This window comes from Anser anser (assembly GCF_964211835.1).
Source record: "Anser anser genome assembly, chromosome: 10".
NCBI classification, from domain to species: Eukaryota; Metazoa; Chordata; class Aves; order Anseriformes; family Anatidae; genus Anser; species Anser anser.
Window position 1 is genome coordinate 24,917,246 of NC_139730.1, and position 23,587 is coordinate 24,940,832.

A 23,587-nucleotide genomic window follows, 5' to 3' on the forward strand; every position below is an offset into this window, starting at 1 on the left:
CAACAACAACGAAGCTGCGTCTCCTTATTTCTAAATGAAGTTAAAAGATAACTTATGCTCTAAGTCATGCAATACATAAAACTAATATCTAGCATTAAGACATAATTAGTTAATAATCTCACTCGCTACATTTGTAGCAATTCTCTCCATCCAGCTCTTCAGGTTTCACAAATAGTTCTAGAGCTCTGGTAACAGATGAAACCGCCTAGAGGAGCGAGAGAGAAGAGCGTAAAGTCACTGTAAATTCAAAATTCCAGAGACGCACTAGGAGTTTATAAGAGAACCTGACTAATACATACTTAAGCGATCTACTATGAGCACTGTCAAGAAGGAGGCAGAAAGAGCATGCTCAGCGTTTACCTCACCTGGAAGTCATTTTACTTTGAAACAAATCATTTTCCAGTAACGCAGACAGCATCTATAGTGTGCTTTGTCATCAATACTGGCAACAAATCCAGCAGTCTAACAATTAGATGTATATTGAGGTAGAACAACAAAGAAGTTTTGACAGTATCATAATTTGTGCAGACATAAAATTCTTTCCGCTTAAACCCAATGCAAATTTGGAGACTCTTTACATGGCTTCCATCAGCGCATTCCTCTATATTCTTAAACCTATAATAGCAGGGAAAAAAAGAAAAAGACAAAAAAAAAAAACAAAAAGGAGAAAAAAAGCAGGATTTTTACATAGTACGTATTTTTACATATTACATAGTTTACATATCCCTCCACATGCTGTTCTGAATAATAGCCAAAATATTCATAGCCACTGTATTTGTTCTCCCCACACAGCTGAAAAAACAACATTTGAAACATATTTTTCAAAACATATTTTAATATCCAGCAGACTGTTCAGTCATCAAGCATTTAAAGACTGTTTTAGATAATCTCTAGATTAATCTAAAAGGAATCCCATAAACATGCTGCAGCCGCTTACCTTTAATATACTCGCTGGATGCGATGTTTCTTCCTTTCACCTGCACTGGAAGGCTTCCCTTCCTTGTGAGGTTGTTTACTGCCCTCACTTCTGCATTGCTCTCATAAAGAGCCATCTGGAGGATGGGATTCTTCCTTCTTCTCCCGGGTTTTCTTCTGGAAACGAGGATCTAAGTGTTCCAAGAAGCCTTTCACTTTCCTGATGTTTCTCCTTTTTCTTCTTTTTGTTACGCTTGCGATTGGCATTGTCAAAGTGGAGCGCAGAGAAATACAAATCATAAAGTCTGAAAGAAACATGCAAGTTAAAAAGAGAAAAAAAGATGTGGCACTTGTTGCATACAGGAAACTTTATTTATTTTACCACAGGCGATGATTTGCCGCATGTCAGCTATTTTGTGGTACTTTGTGCACATGTAACTTCCTTTAGATGCAGCAAACTTAAGCCCTCAGATTGAAGGACCATAGGTCCTGGTTGGTACACAGATCATTAACAATGGTTAGCTCTGGAATATGTGCAAGTAAAAAAAAAAAAATATTTTAACCTAATCCAGAATGGTGTGCAGATGTGATTCGAACTACGTGGTCCAAAGCTAGTGCTCTGACACAATTCAGCAATACCTTTCCTGTCTTCACTGATCAACCTAATGATCCCCAGTCATGATCCCCAGCCAGATTATGCTATCTAAATAACTCAGAAACTATGAAAAAAAAAACAAAACATGAGAAGCACCCAGAAAAGAATTAGGAAAAAAAATGCTGATTAGGCTGGAATCCCTGCTTACTTGGAATCCTTCTCTCCCTGTTTATCTTCAGACTTCTTTTTCTTCTAGAACTTCTTATATTTTTTCATGTTTTCACCACCTAAAACCTCCTTTTCTACCTTTCTGCGTTGCCTTTCTATTTCACTTTCACTACCTTCTGCACGAGTATATTGTCTTTTTCTGTTTCCTTCTTTTGCCTTTTTCTGGCGACAGTTCTCCAAATGAGCTGACACAGGTGGAAGTGCATGTCTCTCACGCGAATGTTTTCCAGAATGTTGCTGAGCTACTGAGCAACGATGTGAGTCTGCTCTGGGTGTGCTAAAGTGATGTACATCTTCCTCTCTCAAGAGGGAACCGTGAGGCCATCTGCTTTTGTAATGATAACGCTTATGTGACCTGCTGGAGTAAGTCTGAGTCAATTTGTCAAAGTCTTTATCACCGTGAGAGAACTTTCTCTCTCTACTGTCTCCTGCTGCATGAGGTGAATAGTAATCCTTGTAATAGCTACATTTTTCCCATTTCCGTGGTTCATCTTGATAGTATCTTTCTCTGCTCCAACTTCTTTCCCCTTTGGAATGGTAATATCTAGCGCTATCTTGTTCTGATCTTCCTCTGCTTCGAGATCTGTACTTTGAATATTTTACTGGTCTTCTGCCATTATCAGGGCTGTTCCTTTCACTATGGGAAGATCTGTACCTGCTTCCCTCCCAATACTCCTGCTTGTGACGCTTTTGCTTAACAACTTCCACACTCCGAGAGCACCTTCTCTTGCTGGAATGACCATCTTTTTGACTCTCCTTCTCTTCAGTAGGAGAATGTTCCCTCTTTCTCTGGTAACGCTCTTTGTCAGATTTTTTAGTCTCGTCCTTTGTATCTTGGCATCTATCTGTAATAGCTAAGGAGGAAAGGTTTTTAGAACTACATTCACTGTCAGACTTTAGAGGGGAAGTTTGCCGCAATTTCTCACCAGTCTCAGAAGACTCTTTGATGTAGAAAACATTTTCTTCTGAAATCAGTTCATGTTCTTTTGATCTTCTTGGTTTCTCCTTGTCTCCACGGTCATCACATTGGTACTGTTCAAGGTATTCATCATTCTCAGTAGATTTCGGAGGTCCCGGGACACTGCACAAAATAAAAACACGTTTCTGTCTCCCTCCACCTGCTGCTCTGAGAAAAAAGGGGTGGGGGCGACGGGGGAACAGCCAATGTTTCTCCAGATAATGGAGAAAAATGGAAAAACATTCTATGAAGAAACACAAGTTCTCCGTGAGGCACCAGCCTGCATCAGAGTGCTATGCACAGTGTCGATCATTAGATCTGTTCGTAACACTGGCCATACAGTACGGAATTCTACTGATTTAAATCCTTCCATTAAATAGCATTAGTAGACAGATAAAACCGCAATGAACTTCCATAAAATCTTGTCTTAATCAGACTGTGCTCATTTTACCTTATTTCCTCTGACAAGCTGTTCAGCTGGCTGGCTGTGAGGGATTCCACGATGACTTCTCGAGGGACTGGAGGCATAGCTCCAGGCATCTGCAATTAAAACGCACAAGTCAGCAGACAGAAAAAATACCATTTGTGCTGAGGACTAGTCTTCTCAGAATTTCTACATTAAATGCTAAGCAAGACCGCTTTGGGTTGTACGCATTATCTACACTTCAAAGATAACCCCAACTCACCTCCCAAAATCTACTTTATGAAACTTAAGAATTTTTATCTCAGCTCAGCTTAAGCTGACAAGTTCTAATGTCAGCTCAGCTCTGCAAATTCTAATGGCATAATATCACAAAGGGTTACGATCAAATTTGTGCTGTGTTTTCTCAGCATTTCGCCTGAATTAGGAACATGATAAACACTCCCGAATACATCGTGGGTGAGAAATTCTCGATGGAGCAAACTACTATGTTTCAAGCAATCCATTTGTTTTAGAAAAGAACATCCCACAAGGTTTAACAGGTTCAACTTGGCAAGTGGAATCATCAAGTTTCAGTCCGTTTTCTTTAGATTCATGAACTAAACTAATAGCAGCATTCAGTGAATCAGTTTTTGGCAGCTCATGCTGGGATCTTCCTTCATCAGCATTCTGACAGGAAGAATGGGAATTCTGCAATGTACGGACTACCTTTCCAACCAAAATTCCACATTGCATTGCAATTCCTTTTAAATAAGCCCTTTGACTCCTCCTCAGATTTTCCTGAAGATTCTGCACCGTAAGGGACTGTGTTATCAGAGCTGAGTTTAGGATTTCCATTCACCTTTGGCTCCACAAAAATTTCAGCAGAAACTCTTTTTTTTTTTTTTTTGTATTTGTATTTGCTTCATTTGCTTTACCGAATTTGTGATTGTGGATGAAGGAACAGCCTTGTAGAGATCTTCATCCTCCACAGCACTGCTAAGACAGTCAGGCTGTGACACAGTCTGACGAGCAGGCAATTTATTGTGAATACTGATGGTGATCTTCTGGTTTTTTGACGTATCAGTAATTGAAGGCCTGGTAATCGCCTGTTCTTGAACACAGGCCATTGGTGGTGCTGAAGATGGCCTTTTTCGGGTGACACCAGTGGTATTTGCATCCTCTTTTATGGATCCATTTCCATTTAAACGACTTGAATTCTGTATTTAAAAAGAAGAAATTGCAAGACGGGTTAATGCAAACACTCCATTTAACATTTTTAAACATGTCATTCTCCTACTAAGTATTTCTACAAATGGTCTTAACACCTAAAAAGCAAAAAACACTGCCCTTAAAAGATAAATGCAAGTCCCATAAGTGCATTTAATTCCTGCTTTTGGTTTACTGCATATTGATATCAAATTAACATCATTTTTGAAAACCATCCAAACAACTTAACATTACCTAAAGCTATTCCCAAATATATTTAGTTTCCCCTTTAAACATACCCCAAAAAGCCTGGAATAATTGTTCTGGTGCTCAGGAATAAGACAATTTGGTTTCCCTGTCTTAGCTAAAGTGATAGGAAAAACTAGTCCTCTTTTAAATGATTCGAGGATTAGTACACTCTACTTAAATTGTCAAAGAGCGTAGCTCTCTGTGCTTTACAAAGCTGTCTAGGAGGTATAAACAATGGAGTCGCATGGCTGCGCAATTCAGCAGTAACCACTGTTTGAATGACTCTGGCTGTAGCATGAGGGCTGTGAAGAAAGCTGCAGCGTGGGAAGGAAAACAAAACAAAGATGCCAAAAACCAAACAAAAAACCCCACACCAAACCCCAAACCCACTGTCCGTTTGGTGCCATTATCTGCCCTCCCGCTTCCCTAAATTACCTTAATCATATGAGGAGGAAGTCGTGGTCCCAGAAATCCAGCCTGCTTACTGTTAGCCCCCCAGGGGGCTAATGAACCAGGGGGGAATGAACAGGGATAAGATGGTGCTGCTAAGTAAAAAGCACGTTCTCCGAGCGTCAAATCATAGCGCCTTCAGAAAAGAGCAGTGATCTCAGTTTAGTTTTTCTTTCGGCCTACTCTTGGATTAAATCCCATCCTATAATTTTATAGGAACAGTTCATACGATATGGAAGCCTTCTCTACAGAAGACTTAGCCAAGACTACAAACTGAAAAGTAGGTAACAGTCTTCCTACTATGACTATCACTTTCAGAGCAATAATTCATTCTTACACCACAGATGACCTTCATTTCTCTCCTTCTCTAAATTAGCCAGCTACAGATAACACATATACAGCAATTTACACAAGTGCTGCAGTTTAAGGCCAAGCAACAAAAGATAATAAATGACAGAGAATTTCAGGTTAGACAGAACTGAATTAGAGAAATAATCATCTTTTCCTGGGAGAGAAAGAAAAACACTTGCAAAAAGAAAAGTATCAATAACAGGAGAGTAAATCTCTTCTGAACACATTTGAATACTTGTTATTACCTGATATAAAAAAGTAAGTAAGCTTGCTGACCAAAAACTCTTTTAATGTCAGTACGGACTACTTTTGCATCATTCATCTGATACCAAAGTCCATTACCAGCCTGCAAATAAAGACAACGATATCTTTAGATGAATTGCATGTTTTCCAAATGAAATCACAGATAGCAATAAAATACACACGTGTCAAATAAACATATAATGAAATCTTTTTCCCTAGAAACAGTACTACTAGTAACACTTGAACTGGTTTGCCAGCACAACCTTTACCCTGTTAGAAATGATGTTGACTTCTACCTTTATGTAGCATACATAGTGTCCTGAGCGACAGTTGATACCATGATGCACCAGCACCGCATATAAGGCATAGAGGAGTGGTTCTCCACTTGATTGAGACATGTAGGCTCGGAGGTCCAAATACTCAGGATATTTTACTTCCTAAAGAGAGACCAAGAAGATAGAAAAATTATATCAGAGTACTTCGCGGACTAGCCAGAGAAAAACACTTCCAAAAAACAGAGACTGGAATTATATGAATATATCTCTTGATTCACTAAAAATAAGTCTTCCCATAAGCAACGTTTAATACTAGAAGTTGCAGACAACTGTTTTCTGACGAATTAGCCTTCTCAGAGGAAAGTATATGCTTCTTGTCAAGCAGGAACTTTACTGATATTAAGAGAAAGAATAAGCCACAGTCGTTAGTCTACAATTATTGTCTGAAAATATTAACAACTTTCAGCTTTGGGGGATGTCCCATTACATGATGACAAAGCTGCATTACAGCGGGAAATATACCTTGTTGATCTTTCCACCTGTGAAATCTGCAAATCTTTTCAGTGATATTGTGAGAACGTTGGAAGAACGGTGTATGGTAAATCTCTTGGATGCAGGAACCATCTTTTTACACCTTAAAAACAAGCAGAAACAAGCGTTTGAAAGCATCTTCTTTTTCGCCCCCAAAACAAACTCCTTTTAATGTCTCACGCATGCTTATGCTATTTGAATGATATTTACTTGCATCATATGTTTGGTTTTTTCTTTTCATAAACCCATGCACTGCATGTCACGTTTGTTAATACAGAGAAGAAGGTAAGTTTTCCCAACAACTCAGAGCACAGCGGGAACAGGAATCTCTCACGAAAGCGTATTACCAGGGAGTTATAAAATATTAAAAAAAATATATTAAAAACGAGTTATATATAAGACTAATAACAGTTATCAGCAATGGAAAAAGTACTGTACATGTGCAAGGCCTTTCCTTTTAAACTCACAAAAAGACGGAAAATTCTGGCTTTAAGTGTGACTGAACCGATCACACCTCAAAGAGCACATTAAGGAAGGACCATGCAATTCAGATGTGAGGTGCTATTACAGTTCTTTCTCTTCCTCAGACATCACTTATGAGAATCCTGAATACGCTGCATGTTGCTTTCTAGGATCCGCAGGCCAAGACGAACCTGGGATTAAATTGCTTTAATAACCTATTGGACGCTCTTGATTCGACACCCTAATTTCCTTAGTATCCAACAACAAGAAGTGGATACTGCATTTTTCATTTAGAGGGGTCAGGCATGAATCCTACAGAACTGAGCCGGGCACTCTGTGCTTTTCTGAGGGGATGTTTGACTAACAACTTGTTTTGCCAAACCATCTTATACAAATGTTCCAATTGTTTCTCACATACGTAGAAACATCTTACATATTGATCAGCACAGAGAGCGCCTGAACTCAACAGGCTTTCCCTGTGCACGGGTTAGGCTTAAGGGAGCTCATTTCGGACATTAGTCCACATCGACAGGTTTCACAGTTCAAGAGCTGTGCAAGACGCTGTTTAGTGAGCCAGCACAGGCTGCTAACATTCATTACCACAGAGCCAGCTCACATTCCCTGACACTCAATCTAACTTTGTTTCACAGTGAACGCTGGGACCTGCAGGAACCTGCTGCTGCCTTCCACTCCAAATCATTCTCCATAGCTCCTTGCTTCAGCTCACCACTACTACAAATGAAGCAACAACAACAACAACAAGAAAGCTGCGTCTCCTTATTTCTAAATGAAGTTAAAAGATAACTTACGCTCTAAGTCATGTAATATATAAAACTAATATCTAGTATTAAGACATAATTAGTAATAATCTTACTTGCTACATTTATAGCAATTCTCTCCATCCAGCTCTTCAGGTTTCACAAATAGTTCTAGAGCTCTGGTAACAGATGAAACCGCCTAGAGGAGCGAGAGAGAAGAGCGTAAAGTCACTGTAAATTCAAAATTCCAGAGACGTGCTAGGAGTTTATAAGAGAACCTGACTAATACATACTTAAGCGATCTACTATGAGCACTGTGAAGAAGGAGGCAGAAAGAGCATGCTCAGCGTTTACCTCACCTGGAAGTCATTTTACTTTGAAACAAATCATTTTCCAGTAACGCAGACAGCATCTATAGTGTGCTTTGTCATCAATACTGGCAACAAATCCAGCAGTCTAACAATTAGATGTATATTGAGGTAGAACAACAAAGAAGTATGACAGTATCATAATTTGTGCAGACATAAAATTCTTTCCCCTTAAACCCAATGCAAACGTGGAGACTATTTACAGGGGTTCCACAGAAGGACAAAGTCCAATCCACTTTCTAACCACCACCAAGCTCTTATATTTTAACATTGTATGTGGTTTGGTTTTTTAAGTTAAACAAGTTTAATTTAGAAAGTTATACGTGTACTTAAACATAAAGAATTATATTTACAAAACCTCCTACCTTTACATCCAAAGTGATATCAAGAAATGCCTCATACGTATCCGAAACTGCTTTGCAATTCAAGCACTTCACTGGAAGCAAAATATAAATGCTTAACAACACGTGAAGGAGACTAACTGTCCACATTCAAGTTGTCGATAGATACTACTTCAGACAAACTACAGACTGCTTTACTACCGACAAAAGACACAGATCAGTTCTAAGGACAGGAATATTTTTAAAAGTACCTCTTGATCTTAGAAATCCTCCAAATATTTGATGAATGATGGTGGTAGCTTGAGAAGATCTGTCCAATCTGGAAATAAATTATAATCAGACCTCAGAAGATTTAAGGCACACAGTTAACTCTTCAAAGAGTTTTATGAAAACCAAGGATGACCTAGACTTTCAGTTTTGATAGTAAATAAAGGCCTAAAAGGTGCTAGAGAACGTATAAAAGTGAATTTGTTTATGCTTACTTGGTGCTTCCATTCAAGCACGCTTCCTGCATAGCATCAACAGTATAGCGCAAGAACTCGTGTGCGTCTTCTTGACTGCCAAAACGGAAATGTTGTCCTATTCCTAAATAAGAAGATGATAGTATTCACCTCATTTAAAAATGAAGTAATTCTCCTGTTTCTAAAATCTCTCTTCTTTACAGTGTTAAAACCATTTATACACATCAAATAATTATTTGAAGATTACAAGATGCTGAAAAAGAAACACATCTGAAGCCACTTACGACTGAGATTATTGATAACACGCGTAGGCTCGATGGCATCAACAGTGCAACGCAGGGCCTGGTTAATGTGAGTCTCCATCGTGCACATCATGCAAAAATCTTGTTCACGACCTGAAGAGTGAAAGAAGAAAGCATCCCAGTCTAGCGAAACAGACATAACTACAAACAAACATATAAGTAACATTTAAACTATAGATACAATATCCACTCTCCTTGTCCCAACAGTCTCCTAACATTTCATTTCACACAACTTTATAGAATAAAAATATCCATTAAGCCTGTATTCAAGTGCATTTTGTGATGAGAAATCTAAAAGACTACTGCAACGTCACGTTTGTAAAGGCTGACAGGAATGTGAACTCCACAGGTTGCAAAATGTATGAGGAAAGAATATTTGACCTTGATGATACAGCATTAAGAGAACGTGGGTTATTTTCAGCACAGTGCTGTCAGGTGAGCTTCATGATACAGAGCTACGAGTCCTTTGGGAGAAAGGAAAAATTACAGTAATGTATGTAATAGTACTTCTGCCCTCCTTTTTTCAACAGGATTCTTAACTGAAATGATTTCTATAGAAAGGAAGAAAACAGTTAAATTTCTAGGTATCGATACAAAGATACCAGCCTAAAAAGCATACAGGTTTAGTACAACATTTACTTTATAGTACAACATTTTATTTAGGACAAAATCAGTCTAGATTTTAATACAGTCCCACAAAAAAATCTAGTCGTGTTCATAACAGCTCATATTGCTTTCTAGGTTTTTTTTGTTTTTTTTTTTTTTTTAATTGGTTCAACAACGAACAGACCATTTATTGTAGTGCATTATGGAACCTCGGCTGTGCAGACTAAAGACCTATGATGCCAACATCCTAAATTTTATTGCCTTTCTAGCAGCAGGAAGCCCAAATAGCCCAAATGCCAAATGTTCATTAAATGCATTACTGTCCAATGCACTTCATTATTCCCATGAAGCAAGAAAAGATCCTTTTAAAAAAACAAACAAACAAACAAGCAAACAAAACACATGGTGCATTAAACGCACTCCATATGCTATTCCGAGCCCACTGCTAATACAATGCTCAAAGCCAGCTTCTACAGGTAAAATCAGGCAAGTAAGTTTGTCTCACAGAATCACTGCTGTTCTTTCACCTTCACAGCTATCCAACAGATTTAAAATACTGTTAGAAAGTACTCACATGACTGGCTGTGCTCAAGAGAAAGCATGTAATTGGCAAGTGGGGGGGTGTAGGTCAAACACTGTAGAGTAGCATTAAGAAAACACGTGTTGCCAAGATTGTACAGGCCAACTCCAACACTTTGTGTTTCTTGCCAATCCATACGTATCTTCTCAGGTGGAAAAAGAATCCTTTGTGGCGGAGCAATTCCATCATTAACAACTGCAAGAAAGTTATATTTAAAAAGAGATTTTGTTTGTTTGTTTCTAAGAAAGGTATTAGGTATATATAGGTATAGTAAAAATATAAAGTATATATAGGTATGGTAAAAATACTATTCTGTGGGAGCACCTAGAGGAACTAGCTACAATCCAAAACAGAAAAACTTATTGCAGACAGCTTTAATACCGCCAAATTCAAATTGGCTGGTCAACACAACGTTTTGGGAAAAAAAAGTTTAGTCGACCATTTTAATTTTTCTAAGGCAAGGCTAACTGCCATCCTGTTTTTAGTATCTAACGCCAAGTTCCTCTCCAGCTATAATCTTTAACCTGATTACCTCAACTACTGCTTTTTTCCTTATTATAACTTCAACCACAAACTTAGACTTGAAATTATATGGTAATAAATGCAAGGACAATGTAAAAACAAATAACTAGGAATGACGGTACCCCTACAAATATCAGATCTTTTCCTGAGCAATCTTAGCATTCAAAAACCTGTGAATAATGGAACCTGTGAATAGCAACAATCAAACACTTTTCTTTGCAAAACAGAAAAGATATGGATGAATCAGTGCATTACAAAATGCTCCCCATATTTCTCTGTCGACTGTAAATATATCAAAATTAATTTCTGTAACGTCAGTCACTTCAGTTGCCTTAGGAGAATCGCTTTGGAAGTCTTTATTCACAGTAGTCCCGTTCTCTATCAGTGCAACAAGCAAGAACTACCACTTTCTACTTTTGTTTTGAAGAAAACGGAGGCAGGATAAAGCGCACACTTACTTAGATCTCTTTGGGCAAAAGGCTTAGATTTTTCAGAGGATCTACAATAAATAGCACCTCCACATCCTTGGGCCACAGAGACTTGGCTTGAATCTTCTGCAGGTGGTATCCGGCCCCAGTTTGCGGTGCGTGACATCAGTTTTTTAGTACTCGGTTTCTTGGATTTGCCAGACCGCCTTGAAGATGGCTTTTTAGACTTTGAAGATTTGGGCTTGTTAACTATGGTCATTGTTCTCATCTGCGACAGAGACAAATGTTCTGGCTGACGTAAGAATACCAAGAAGCATTCCAAGAAGAAAAGAGTAGTAGAAGTCCTGTCACTTAATCTCAAAGAAACGGCCTTGAAGAACTAACTTGCTGGTATGAATGATTTAAAAGGAATCCCCAAACTAAACACACAAAGGAAAAATTTCCATCAAAACTCTATCAGTATTACTTTTAGCTTCTGCAGAACTAGTGGCTGATGCCATTTCTTTCACTTTCGTAGGATTTTAATCCATTACAACTCTGGAGTCTTTTTAATATAAAAATGCAAATGACATTCTCTGAGGGGAATCAGTTATTTATTGCATTTTAGGAGCTTTGCAATTATCTATTAATTATTACCTATTATCTAATAGATAATGGTTGCGATTTATATATAATTGTTGCTCACGCTAGTAATGGAGCACTATTACTTTACTGCCTGCGCTTTTCTGCTTCGTGTGCACAAAGGTACCTGCATTTCGCTGCTACTTTACTTCTGTCTTTCCAGGGCTCACCCTCTACCTCACTGTCTACTGCACCAGTCATGATGGCTTGGTTGTGATTCTATAATGAGCCTAGCTTTTGAATACACTTTTTCTGGGCGTCACTTTGTGATAGCAAGTTAATTTGTGAGGGCTTATCACCTATGACCTGCTTCTCAGTAGGTACACGTTTGGCCTCTGTTAAGCAGAGAGTCAATCACAGCTTAAGATTTTGTCCAAGATGCCATTCACGAAACTGAGTTTAACCTTGACAGAACTGAGTTTAACCTTTAAACCTGAAGCTCCGTTAAAGAATAAAGCAGCACCCAAGCCAGGAAATAGAAGTTAATCGTCACTTTACCCTGAAACGCACGTAAAGCCGGTGAGCTATTCTGTGCTGGCAGGATTGCTGCCGGGATGGCCGACGAGGCGGCGGGCACAGGGGGCCACAGGACCTGCTCCCCGGGGCCACAGGTCCTGTCACAGGGGGCTGCCGGGGGTCTCCAGGCGCCGGGAACAGCGGCAACAGCGGGGACAGAGGGGACAGCAGCGACAGCAGCCGCCACCTCAGCCGAGGCCGTCTCCACAACTGCCACAACGGCCTCGGAACGCCGCCCAACTCGGAGCTCCAGCGTGACGCCTTTTCAACCTGGCCGCGGTGCTCACGGCTAAAAGCAGAGCGTTTCCTCCGGCGTGTCTTTACTGTCGGTGCCGGACCGGCCCTCACCCCGAGCTCTCCCTGCCGGGAGGGCTTTGCGGTTGGGGTTTCCCTCCCGCCGCCGCCGCGGGCAGGCCCCGCGCGCAAGCTGTCCGCGCTGGGGAGCGGCATGTCGCCCGCGGCGAGAGCCCGAGGGCGCGACACGAAAAAGCCCCGACACGAAAAAGCCCCGACGTGCGGGCGAGGCGGCGGGGAGACGGCTCTGAGGGAGCGGCCGCTTCGCCCCGCCGTCCTCCTCCCCTCCCGGGCCGCCCCGCCGAGCCCCGTGCGCCTCAGGTGCTGCCCTGAGAGGGCGCTCGGGCACTGGGACAGCTGCCCAGGGCAGTGGTCGTGGCACCGAGCCTGACGGGGGTCCAGAAGTGTTTGAACAATGCTCTCAGACATAGGCTCTGCTTTTGGGGTGGTCCTGTGTGGAGCCAGGAGTTGGACTCGCTCATTATTGTGAGCCCTTTCCACCTTGGGATGTTCTCTGATTCTAGGTCAGCAATCCATTATCTGATGAGAGGTGTGGAGTCATTCGAAGGGAAGAGAGACCAAAACACTTCTGGTTTCCAGAAGCGGGTATTTGGTAACCAAACCGATGATTCCTTTTCTTCTAGAGCGAGTAGCAGCAGGGATCCGCTTTACAATATGCTGGCAACAAGGAAACGAAGAATTGCAAACAAGACGTAGGACTTGAGCAGCAGCTTGTATACATGCATCAGCTTATGAATGAGCACACAGCTGAGCGATAATGCAAAAATTGGACAAACTAAGAGAAGACGTTAACTGTAAATTTTATAGGTATACACTTTACTATGACGTAAGAACTGGGCAAGACCTTTCAGGGAAAAGAGCTGTTGGCATGTAATTTGAAGTAAGCTTCAAATCCCAGAGGATGATTTTGTTGGAACTTTATTCAGCTGAAAACGTGGAAGCCTTGTTTCTGCTTGTGTTAGTTACAGCTCCAGTTTACTTTGGTTGGGAGGGAAGGCATTCCAGGCTAACGTGCTGTACCTGTTCCAATCACAACCAAGATATGCGTGACAGGAGTCACTCAAGCTCCACCTAAAAGATAGAAAATAATATAAATTGGCTTAAGAGAAAGGGAATGTTGGGGGAGATACTGTCACGAAGGATACCTTCTGACATCAGTCGACAGGCTGAGCCTCTCACCCTCCCCACTCCCGCCCACTGGGATGCTGCGAGGTAAGATCTGAACGCTTGGTTATACCAGGCGTCTCCACGGAAACTTAGAAATCTCTAGCGTCTTTATGCTTTTTAACATCTTAATACCTAGGCCGTGTACCTGTGCATTTCATGCATGCTAGCTTGCTTTTGCAGACAGTGAATTTATCACTGGCAATCCAAAGGACCTGCGCATCTGTTGCCGTAATAAACTGCACTTAATTGCATTGTTCCTGGCCGTGACAGTTCTCCTTGAACGCGAATAGAGCGAGGGCGTGCTGCGTTGTTGGTGGATCCGTGGCCGTGATAGTTCAGTACCCTGAAGCCGACCGGACCCGTAACGGTCAATCGGCTACACCCCTTAATGCGACACTACTAAAGGAAGAAGATGACAGGGCTTGCACGCATTGCATTAGGCTTTGCATGTGAAAACACCCCCAAATAATTTCACATGGATTTAACGTTTTTAAAGGGAAAAAACCAGGAAGGCGTAGTCCTTCTGTAAGCTACAGCTCTTGATAGTTAAGGCATCAGCATTCATTCCTTTGCTTGACAACAAACTATGAACATACAGAAGAGTTAAATATTTTCATTGCATTCTTAAAGGCGATTTTTCAGACTTGTGCTTCAGTTGTTGGAGTTGAAGAAATCAGTAGCCGCCCTTACTTTTACGTTAAGACCAAAATCTTTATCTAAGATTGTGTTATCTAACACAACTAAACTCCCACCCCCACATGTCTTTTTGGAACTTCTGAAAGATCTTTCTGCAGTCCCACTCTGATGGTCTTTCAGTAACATACAAACTGCCGTGTCAGATTCTGTTACGGTGCTTTTCTATTGCCAGTGTGCAGAACACTCAAGGTAAAGCCCCTCATTTTGCAGTGGGGACATAAAGTGTTTCTTTGGACGCTGCTGCTTCTGTTAGTACTCATTTTTTCAGAAACTTGTTGAACCTGAACTGTGCCTACTGCGCCAACTAATGCTTTCATGACACAGTATTTTGTCAACGCAGTTTTGCTTCTTGGGGCTACAGAAACAGCTCTGGCTACATGATAGGGAACTGTGCTGCACTGGCAAAAACAGACTTACTTACAGACTTAACACCACTTGCTAACTTGATCTATTTCAGATCTCATTTTAACTTTAAAGAGCAATCAGTTTTGCGGTTCCTGTCTTACTAAGTTGCCTTGTTTTGCATGGAAGGTCAGCCTGTGAATGTTTTGCTTTATTGCATGCTTCAAAAAAAGGCTGAGAGGAAGAGACTGGAGGAACCTTTTCTATTCTATAGACTTTCCCCCACGAATGTGGAATTGCAGGCTACTTGGATGAATGTTCGAATGTGAGTAAGGGAGCAAGCCTCAGCCAAAGGAGGTAGAATCCTTGCTTAAGAGGAAGTAGCAGTGTGGGGACATCTTTGCTTAATGGGAGCCATTTAAACTCTTCATAGAAACTCAATAAGCTCTACATCTCATGTTTGGAAAGCAGTATGGTTATGCAGCTGCTAACCTAATGACTTGAGTCTTCTGCTCTGCAACTTCAAATTTTGTTTTCAAGCAGTGCATACATCAGTTTAGGCTTTGGACAAGGAGATTTGTAATGCAAATAGTGATAAACCAGAATCAGTGCTACTGACGAGTGTAATGGTGAAATGCAGCAAATCAAGTGTTCCTGGAGAACTGTGAGATTACAAAACCAATAAGCCATGAAGCACTTTTTTTTTTTTTTTTTAATCAATTCTTATATGCTGAAATAACACCTTCAAGAAAATCTGTTTATCCAGCCAGGCGACGGTGTCTACCTGTAAGCACAAAGGAAACGCCTTGAGAGTTCATTTGCTGTATTTGAAGTTCTTATACCCTGCAGAAATAATTATTTAGAGTAACATGTAACTGAGGAGATCGTAGCAGGAAGTATATTATTTCTAGCATTAAATTGCTGCCCCGTTGCCAGTGCAATCTAGGGAGAGAACTGTATATAATAGTTAAACTCCCCTGGACTGACTTAAATTTTAAAATATTCTGACAAAGTAAGCTCTAAATCAGTTGACATTTTGAACAGTTTTAAACGGGTACAAAACTGAAGCTTTATAAACCAAGCAGCATTTATAATGCTTCATATATAAAAACAATGCCTATTTTTAAGATTTGTTACATATCTATGTAGATACGCTTGCTGGAAAAGCCAGGTCTGTTGTAGACCAAATGCTGCAGATTAAGACTTGTGGCTTACCAGTTCCATTTCTGTATTTTCTTGGAAAATGTTTCGAGTTAGAGTTTAAATATAAAATGTAAATACTGTACAGATATATATTGAAATAAGTATTTCTTGGTGTACACAGGTGATATGCATGACAAATACTCTGTATCGATCGTTGTTAAAAACGTAATGTTCTGTGTAAATCCACTGCGTATTAATCTTTTCATTTATCATCAAGAGCTGTTACTTAAGCCTGGACATTCTCAAAAATAAAGTGTGAAACTATATACCATTGTGTAGCTCCTCCTTTATCAAGAGTACATGCAAGATAATTGCTCCTTTTTTTTTCTTTCTAGAGGATGATTCGATTTTATAGCATGGATTATAACCGCTCTTGCAAGTGACCTTCTTTTAAGCACAACAGTTTAAATGATCAGGTTACAGAGAAAACCCTTTCACTGCAAAATAGATTCAATAAAGACTTGTGGCTTACCAGTTACATTTCAAAACCCAAGTTGTTGGGTTTGATGGAAAAATGGTTGGTTTGGATGGTAAAAAGGTCGTCCGTTTTGATGGTAGGTTTAGTCTGAGTATTGAAGGCTTCCATCAGTAAGCTCTGCATCTGAAAGACAAAGGGAAGAAATGTCATTCCCTGTTGTGATACTCAACATGGAACTGTCTGGCTCAGTGGTTTTCTTTCTAAAGAGAGAAGTCACAAGCCTGCACACAGCTTGATCTGCTCTCTGACTACAGGGCTGAACTGACTGGAGAAGGCAGCTTCCAAAGCCCTCCCATTAAACTGACTGCATTTCAGTTCCGTGCTAAAATTGGTCAACTGTACAGAATATTAGGACAAAGCTACCTGCTTTGATAGCAAACGGTAGACCTTAGGTAAGTTGCATTCATTTGAAGGTTTGACTGGACAGCATCCTTGTTTTACTAGTGATCTTGTGGTCAAGCTGACCAAATCCTAGCCACAGAACAGAAGCGTTCAGAAACTGGCTAGAGAGAGCACTTATTAGAGAGAGCAGGAATTTAACTGCTTTAACGCTGCTCTTTCTCTCACGTATCTGGAATTTCCTTAAATCACAAATTATCACTAGCTATCCTTGTTAATTTATTCAAAGTAACATGAGTCCAGGTGAAAAGGCACACTCTAACAAGTCCTCAGTTGTTCCTAGTCTGCTCCTAGCTTACTTGAGAGGTTCAGTACAGTTAAAAATAAATAAATAAATAAATAACCTGCTGAAGTGGCCTTTTTTCAGATTAGATTCCACCATTCAGAAAATCCTGCTTAAGAGACGTTTTTTCTTTTCTTTGAAAGACTGACCTTCCCCCACATGAAACTAATTAGTATCTTTAGGCTTGATGAAATACATGAATTCCTCAATTTACCAAAATTGCTTTGCACAGCCCTCCTATCCTGCTTATGTTGCAAGCAGCGTATCTAAGTGGGGTACTGTTGGGGTACATCTCTTTCACTCATGTAGCCCAGTGATCCCAATGCCCTGGACTTGTGTAATGTGTGCAAGACATTTACTTTCTCCCTCTACTTTTGACTGGTTTAGAAAAAACGAGTTCGCCATCTACTGGCCAGAGAATTCACCGAAGCCCAAAGAGCATTAGAGCAGACGCATTTTCTTCTGTGCTGTTCCTGATTTACCAGCTAGAAGAGACACTTACAGTTTAGTACAATCAGGATTCTTTTGACATTAGTAGCATAAAAAGTCTATTTTTGCAACACTGGTATTTGAAAGACCTCCGTTCAGTCCCTAATTTTGTTCTTGATAATGGGACAGATTGTATTAATGTTTGCAAGAATGTGTGAACAACCAGCCTCCCCTCCATGTCGTATTTTAAGATTAAAACTTGTGGTCGTCCCTGTCTCAAAACACAGACATGCTTTGCAAGAATCGCACTCTTAGCTTGAAGGAACTTGTCAGTGCCAGAATCTACCGACTATGGCAATTTACTTCATCATCCAAACCGGGCAGAATTTTTGAAAACCTCTTGCAAGATTTCACTTCTCCAAACATTATGTAAAAGACATTCAGCTGTAAAGCAAGAAGATGAAGTCCTTTGTTTCCTATGCCAGAATGACATTTTCAACACTGAACAGGATTGTCACCGACCGTTAACTGGTTGTTAAGTTGTGGCTAGGTATAAAATGTAGAAAATGTTTAAAAATAAAACTTGCCTTTGGATAGTGAACTGTCTTCTTTGGGGATTACTTCAGTTACCTGTAAGAGGAAAACAGATGATTTGGGGGGGGTTGTTTGTTTTTAAGAACGGGTGCAGTCTTGCCAGTAATTTAGCTGGTATTTTTCAAAGTGACCTCTTAGAAACTTTACAGCTCTGTTGAATCAACATGTCTCTAACCCTACAATTAAATAATGCTAAAAGATGCAGCAATTTATCTTCCTGCAAGTGCTTATTAAGATATCTGAGTAACTGCGACCGTGGCTTCATCACAGATATATATATATATATATATTTAATACTACACACTTCTGCTCAGAAAGAAAATCACGGAAAATGTAAAATTTCATTTGAGATGTTGAATTTGTTGCAGTGTGAGATCTTCTTGATCACATGATTCTATTCGTAATTAAACCATATTATCTACTGAGAGACCAAGATTATGACAAGAACAGCACAGAGTTCAGCATGAAGCCGATCAGGAGCTCAAGTTTGTACTTATTTTTTTGTAAGGAGATGTACCAAGCTGGCTTTTTTATTGTTTCATCAGCACATTTCTAAGCCTATACGAGCAGGGGAAAAAAAAAAAAACAACAAAAAACAAGTAGAACAACAGCAGGGCTCCTCAGTTTACAGCATGAGGTCGCTTTTTCCAGGTGAAAAGCGGAGCCATAAGTGGCAGTACACTAAAGCCCTGGCACGTTGAGATCCGAGAGGAGAGCTGTTTGGCCCTCCTTTTCACTCCTGGGAACCACATACCTCAAAACCCACAGACTATGGGATATATCTCAGAGAAATCTTGGGAAAGGAGAGCATGAAGAGCATGTTTGTAAATTTATTTCTCCCTGGGCTTCTTCTGCTTCTCCACGAAATACTTGTTTGAATATAACTTTGGCAGCAGTACTTATGCTGTTTTGCACCCACCACATTTAAAACTCCTACAAAAAACTGAAAAGTTAGACTGAAAAGCATCTCTTTCCGTTCTACTTTGTAAAGCTGCATGTTTTCCTCATGCAAAACAACAGGGGAATGGAAGCTAGAAAAGGAAATGCTGAATGTAAAACAAAACAGACCAAACCTCAGCCCTCCAGGACAAAAGCCGATAACTAAGTCCTTTCTAACATGCTGATTAGGTTTCAAGAGGATACCGCTTTAAATAAGTGTAATTGTCTGTCCATAGGCAGAAGCTGAATAATGACAGGATGAATATCTATACTTAATTTTTTGTTACTGTCTTCCTGTAGCACACAGGGACTTGTTACGTTTAGGGAAAAGGCTAACCTAATGGAGGGTTTAAATCATAAGCTAGTTTGTTATACCAAAATGACTGAGAGAACAAATCATAAAGTGTTTTCAGATTTCTAGTACACCTTGATTGCTATCCATTAAACTTAAGACAGGTTAAACAAAGCACAGGAAATAAGAGAACTCCTAGTCCCACAACTGGCAAATTGTGCGCACACTTTCCGTTCCTGAGAAAATAATACACAAACCTGAAAAATGCATTTAACTGAGAAACGAAGACATCCCTGTCCTATTGGAAGACTAAGGTGACAGCTCTTGGGCTCAGTGATTTTCAGATAAGCTCCAGTCTTCAACTTGCAGACACCAGTGACAGCTCCTTTTTTCGGATTGAAAGGGAAAATGTTTCAACAACACATTGAAAACATACTTAAGGGACAAGAAACAAAATCAAGACTGCAGTGAGAAGGAAAACAGAAAAACAATACTGGGAAAAAAAAAAGAGAAAAGAGAAAAGTCCTTGGTCTTTGTATCGACCAACGAGATAAGCCTTACACATTTTTAAGTTTATTTTTGACGACTGATTGATGCGTTACCAGATATTAAGTACTATTCAAGAGGAAATATTATCACTAGTAAGAATAAATCCGATGCACCAGCCCTTATTCAAAATACATCAATTTCTAATTTGGAGATAACGTCTCTCTGACAAGGAAGTAGAAAAGCTGTAAATACCGATATAGTTTCCTCTCCCGATGTTCCATATACATACCGATGCTGTTCCTACACCTACACTCTGTTTCCTTATGCTGATGTTCACGATGAAAGTGCAGAAGGGATGCTTACTGTTGCCCGGGTCAGTCCTGTTGCCAGGATGGGAATGTATAGCCTACCGGCCCTCTGGTGCTGTTAGGCTGCACTCGGAGTGTGAGCTCTAGGCCTTATTTGGAAAAGACTGCGTTATTTGAGTGTACAAACCCGAGATATTCTGCGGATAGGTGATTCTCAAACCATGTCAGAACCACCGCTGTGGCGTGTGCTGGAGTCGGACGCGCGTTTGACTGATCAGGCGGAGCAGGTGAATTGAATTTGTTGCTGGATGGCGAGGTGTTCTGGGGGAAGAGCTAGTCTAAGGAAAACTTCCTCTTACTGCCCCTTCCCATCTCAAATGGCCACTGCCTGGGGAAATTGCTTCTTTATGACATTAACTACAACGTTACAGTGAGGATGAGGAATCATCATTACTCCCATAGTTATTTGCTGCCAGGCCGCAGCGTTGATTTCAGAGATTTAAAAAAAAAAAAAAGGAAAAAGAAAGGAAGTATGTATTCTTTCACATACTCTCTTTTCCCTGAGAGTAAATGTTGTAGCTTCAGCAGTACCCTTCCTCTGGAAACGATTCCCAGTGCCTGCTCAGACACTGGGGAGGAAAATGACAGAGAGAACAATGGAGGAGAGCCACCCGATACAAAGAAAGGAAAATAGGGGTTATGGATGAAGGGAAAGCCACTACATAAAAAATTGGTGCTATCTAAAAATTGGTTAAGGGTTTGGGACCTGCAGGTGCTGCCTACACGTGCGTGTGTTGCAGTCGTGCCTGTTGCCACTGCGCAAAATGGAGAGAGCTTCTTTGTCGAATGCAGCATGTTAAAGCATGCGCCATTGCCTGGAAGAAAAGCACGGCCTTCCCTCGTGTGGGACTTCTTCCACATTGATCTGTGGTTTACCTGAAGGTTTACAATAACCTGCATAAGTTTCAAAAGCAAGCAAACAACCAACCAAAAAACAACACCAACATTAAAGAGTGGCAAGGCAGATGCTCATCTGGGGACTCTGACTCATCGGTGACATCACCAAGCAAAGCATTGTGAGCGCTTCGGGTCGGGGCTGCTGCGGCGAGCCTCGCAGCCGGGAGGGAGAGCGGGTGCGGTTCGCCTCTGTCGGGTCTGTGTCAGCCCTCTGCCCTGGTGGCTTCATTAGCAGTGAGGGTTTGACTGCTGTGTTCCCAGCTTTCGCTTCTGCACCAACCGTGTGGCAGAGCCCGCAAGCTGCTTCCTCAGCTGGAAGAGGAAGAGGAGTGACCTCAACTGTGCCGAGGTAAAGCAGAACTGTTGAAAAGATTTGTCAAAGATGCGGGTTGTACCAGCGCAGCCGCTGCAGCTGCAGCAGGTCCTGGAGCATTGGAGAAGATAGAGAGGGATTCCTTCGTGAAAAGAACGCTGTGAAAGTGTTTTCACGCCGGAAATTAGGAGAAGCGCCTCTGTTGTTTGGATATCCTCTATTGACCTGGCACACGGGCATTACAGCGTACCTGGCACACTCTTTGTATTGTTTGTTAAAGAAAAAAAAAAAAAAAAAAGTGTTTTAGGGCAGGCCAAAAACCTGCCTTGGCACTTCCACATCGCAGCAGTGCTTGCTGGATGCCATGCATCCTGGATGCCAGGCCAGGATCTAAATCCGATGGTGCTGTTGGTAACGTGAAGTTCAGGAAGCACTTCTGGGTTTTTCTGCTCTTCCATGTGAATTTTTGCCCTGTGAAGGTGGTGTACTGAGCTCTTTTCTTACCAACAAATAGGTTTAAAAGCAGTTACAGCAAGGATGAGCTGTGCTAGCAGGAGGCTGTTCTGTGCTTCGACCGTGGGAAGATGAATGGTTTACCTATGCACCGTTAAATATAATTTGACACCTAGCACACAACACTTGCAGCCTGTGGGGTGCTTTAACAAGCAGGTAAATCAGCGGAGACTGTTTTGCAGCCAGGCTGATGCTGGGTGATTAAAAAGCAGGGTCACAACAAGGAGTTTATGCTGTTCTTTCTTGCTTGTCATCCGACTGTCCGCTTACACTGTTCTAAAAATAAAAAACCACCAAAACGGGGTAAGCATCTTTAATACCTTTATTATAAATGGAAGGCACAAAACAGGCCAGCAACAGAGACTGTCCAAGAGAAAGACTTTGTGCTTTATAAACAAACAAGAAATTACCCTTAGGTAGGTGTGATAATCCTTCCCTAATGCATTTTTTGGAGTGCAAAAATATTTTGTTCCCTTCTTGCTCTTCTCTCCAGGACAAAGGCAGAATAGCCAACTGGAAAGTTAGACCACGGAGGTCAGTTTGTTCCATACTGAGAAAGACAAGCCTGTAAAACAAACTAGACAGGTTTTCTTTGGACTAGTTATCTTCCTTCAGCAACGGCAAAGTTTATGACACTTGTTGGCATGTATTTCCAGACCCCCAGCTACCGTGACTGTAGTGCATCTGTAATTCTTTTGTACAAAAAGAGTTCAAAATCTCGTAACGCAAAAACTTTACTAGCACCCTGGAGAAAAAAGAAATCTAAAAATCTTGCCAACTTCTATTACAGACCTGCTGAGTGCACCAGAGTTACTCATTTTTATTCAGGCTTTCAGGGGCTAGTTCAATTGGTTTCTGTTCAGCACTTGGATCGCCATATTGGCAGATGTCAGTTAAAGAAAAAAAAAAAAAAGCTTTGGAGATCTTTTTTAAAATGAGACTGCTTTTTATGGCATTTAGGGCTGTGAGGTATCCTTGGTTTTTGCTTTCTTCCCATTCCTTAGACCAGATCCATTCATATCCTGAACAGCGTTCTGGGTCTGTTCAGGAAAATGGAAGGCAACAAGCAAAATGATGAGCTCCTTGGGCATTCAAAAGAGCTCAGTCTGGGAAAGATTTCAAGTCCAACATCCATGCTAAGGAGCAACCAACAAAAACCAACAAAACCAACAACTAATACGAGAACCCAACTTTTCCCCTCTTTACTTTAGATTTGGGAAAATTCCCTGCCAAAATAATACTTCCTGGAAAATTCACTAGTGTTTGTGTGAGTAAAAGGTTCCAAACTTTTATTATTAATTCGTAAGAACTATTTCATCCGCTTTTGTCCAGAAGAGTCAGAAATAATTTGCACAGAAATGTGCAGCATTTTAATGAAAGGATTCAGAATCACTCTAATTTGAACTTTATCTGGTCTGGTTGCAGGTTTTATGACGTTTAGTGTCTTAAAAAAAAAAATCAAAATATCTGACTTCACATCAGAAAAAAAAACCTGCTTGTG

At 40.7% G+C, this 23,587-nt stretch overlaps 1 protein-coding gene and 1 pseudogene across 2 annotated transcripts in view; one reads left to right on the forward strand and one right to left on the reverse strand.

Annotated features, from left to right (window-relative positions):
* LOC310904756 overlaps positions 1–11,604 on the reverse strand; it is a 35,187-nt pseudogene extending 23,583 nt beyond the window's left edge. Inside the window, exons 1-16 of the transcript in view lie at positions 11,263–11,604; positions 10,277–10,477; positions 9,079–9,189; positions 8,816–8,918; positions 8,585–8,652; positions 8,358–8,428; positions 7,741–7,823; positions 6,396–6,507; positions 5,895–6,035; positions 5,601–5,701; positions 4,990–5,140; positions 3,607–4,316; positions 3,148–3,236; positions 2,973–2,976; positions 1,719–2,743; positions 1,057–1,220 (exon numbers count right to left, since the gene is read on the reverse strand). The product of the transcript in view is annotated as an uncharacterized misc_RNA (transcript). The remainder of the gene's footprint in view (positions 1–1,056; positions 1,221–1,718; positions 2,744–2,972; positions 2,977–3,147; positions 3,237–3,606; positions 4,317–4,989; positions 5,141–5,600; positions 5,702–5,894; positions 6,036–6,395; positions 6,508–7,740; positions 7,824–8,357; positions 8,429–8,584; positions 8,653–8,815; positions 8,919–9,078; positions 9,190–10,276; positions 10,478–11,262) is intronic.
* Positions 1–23,587, forward strand: part of LOC310904788 (uncharacterized protein) — a 339,287-nt gene that overhangs the window by 75,359 nt on the left and 240,341 nt on the right.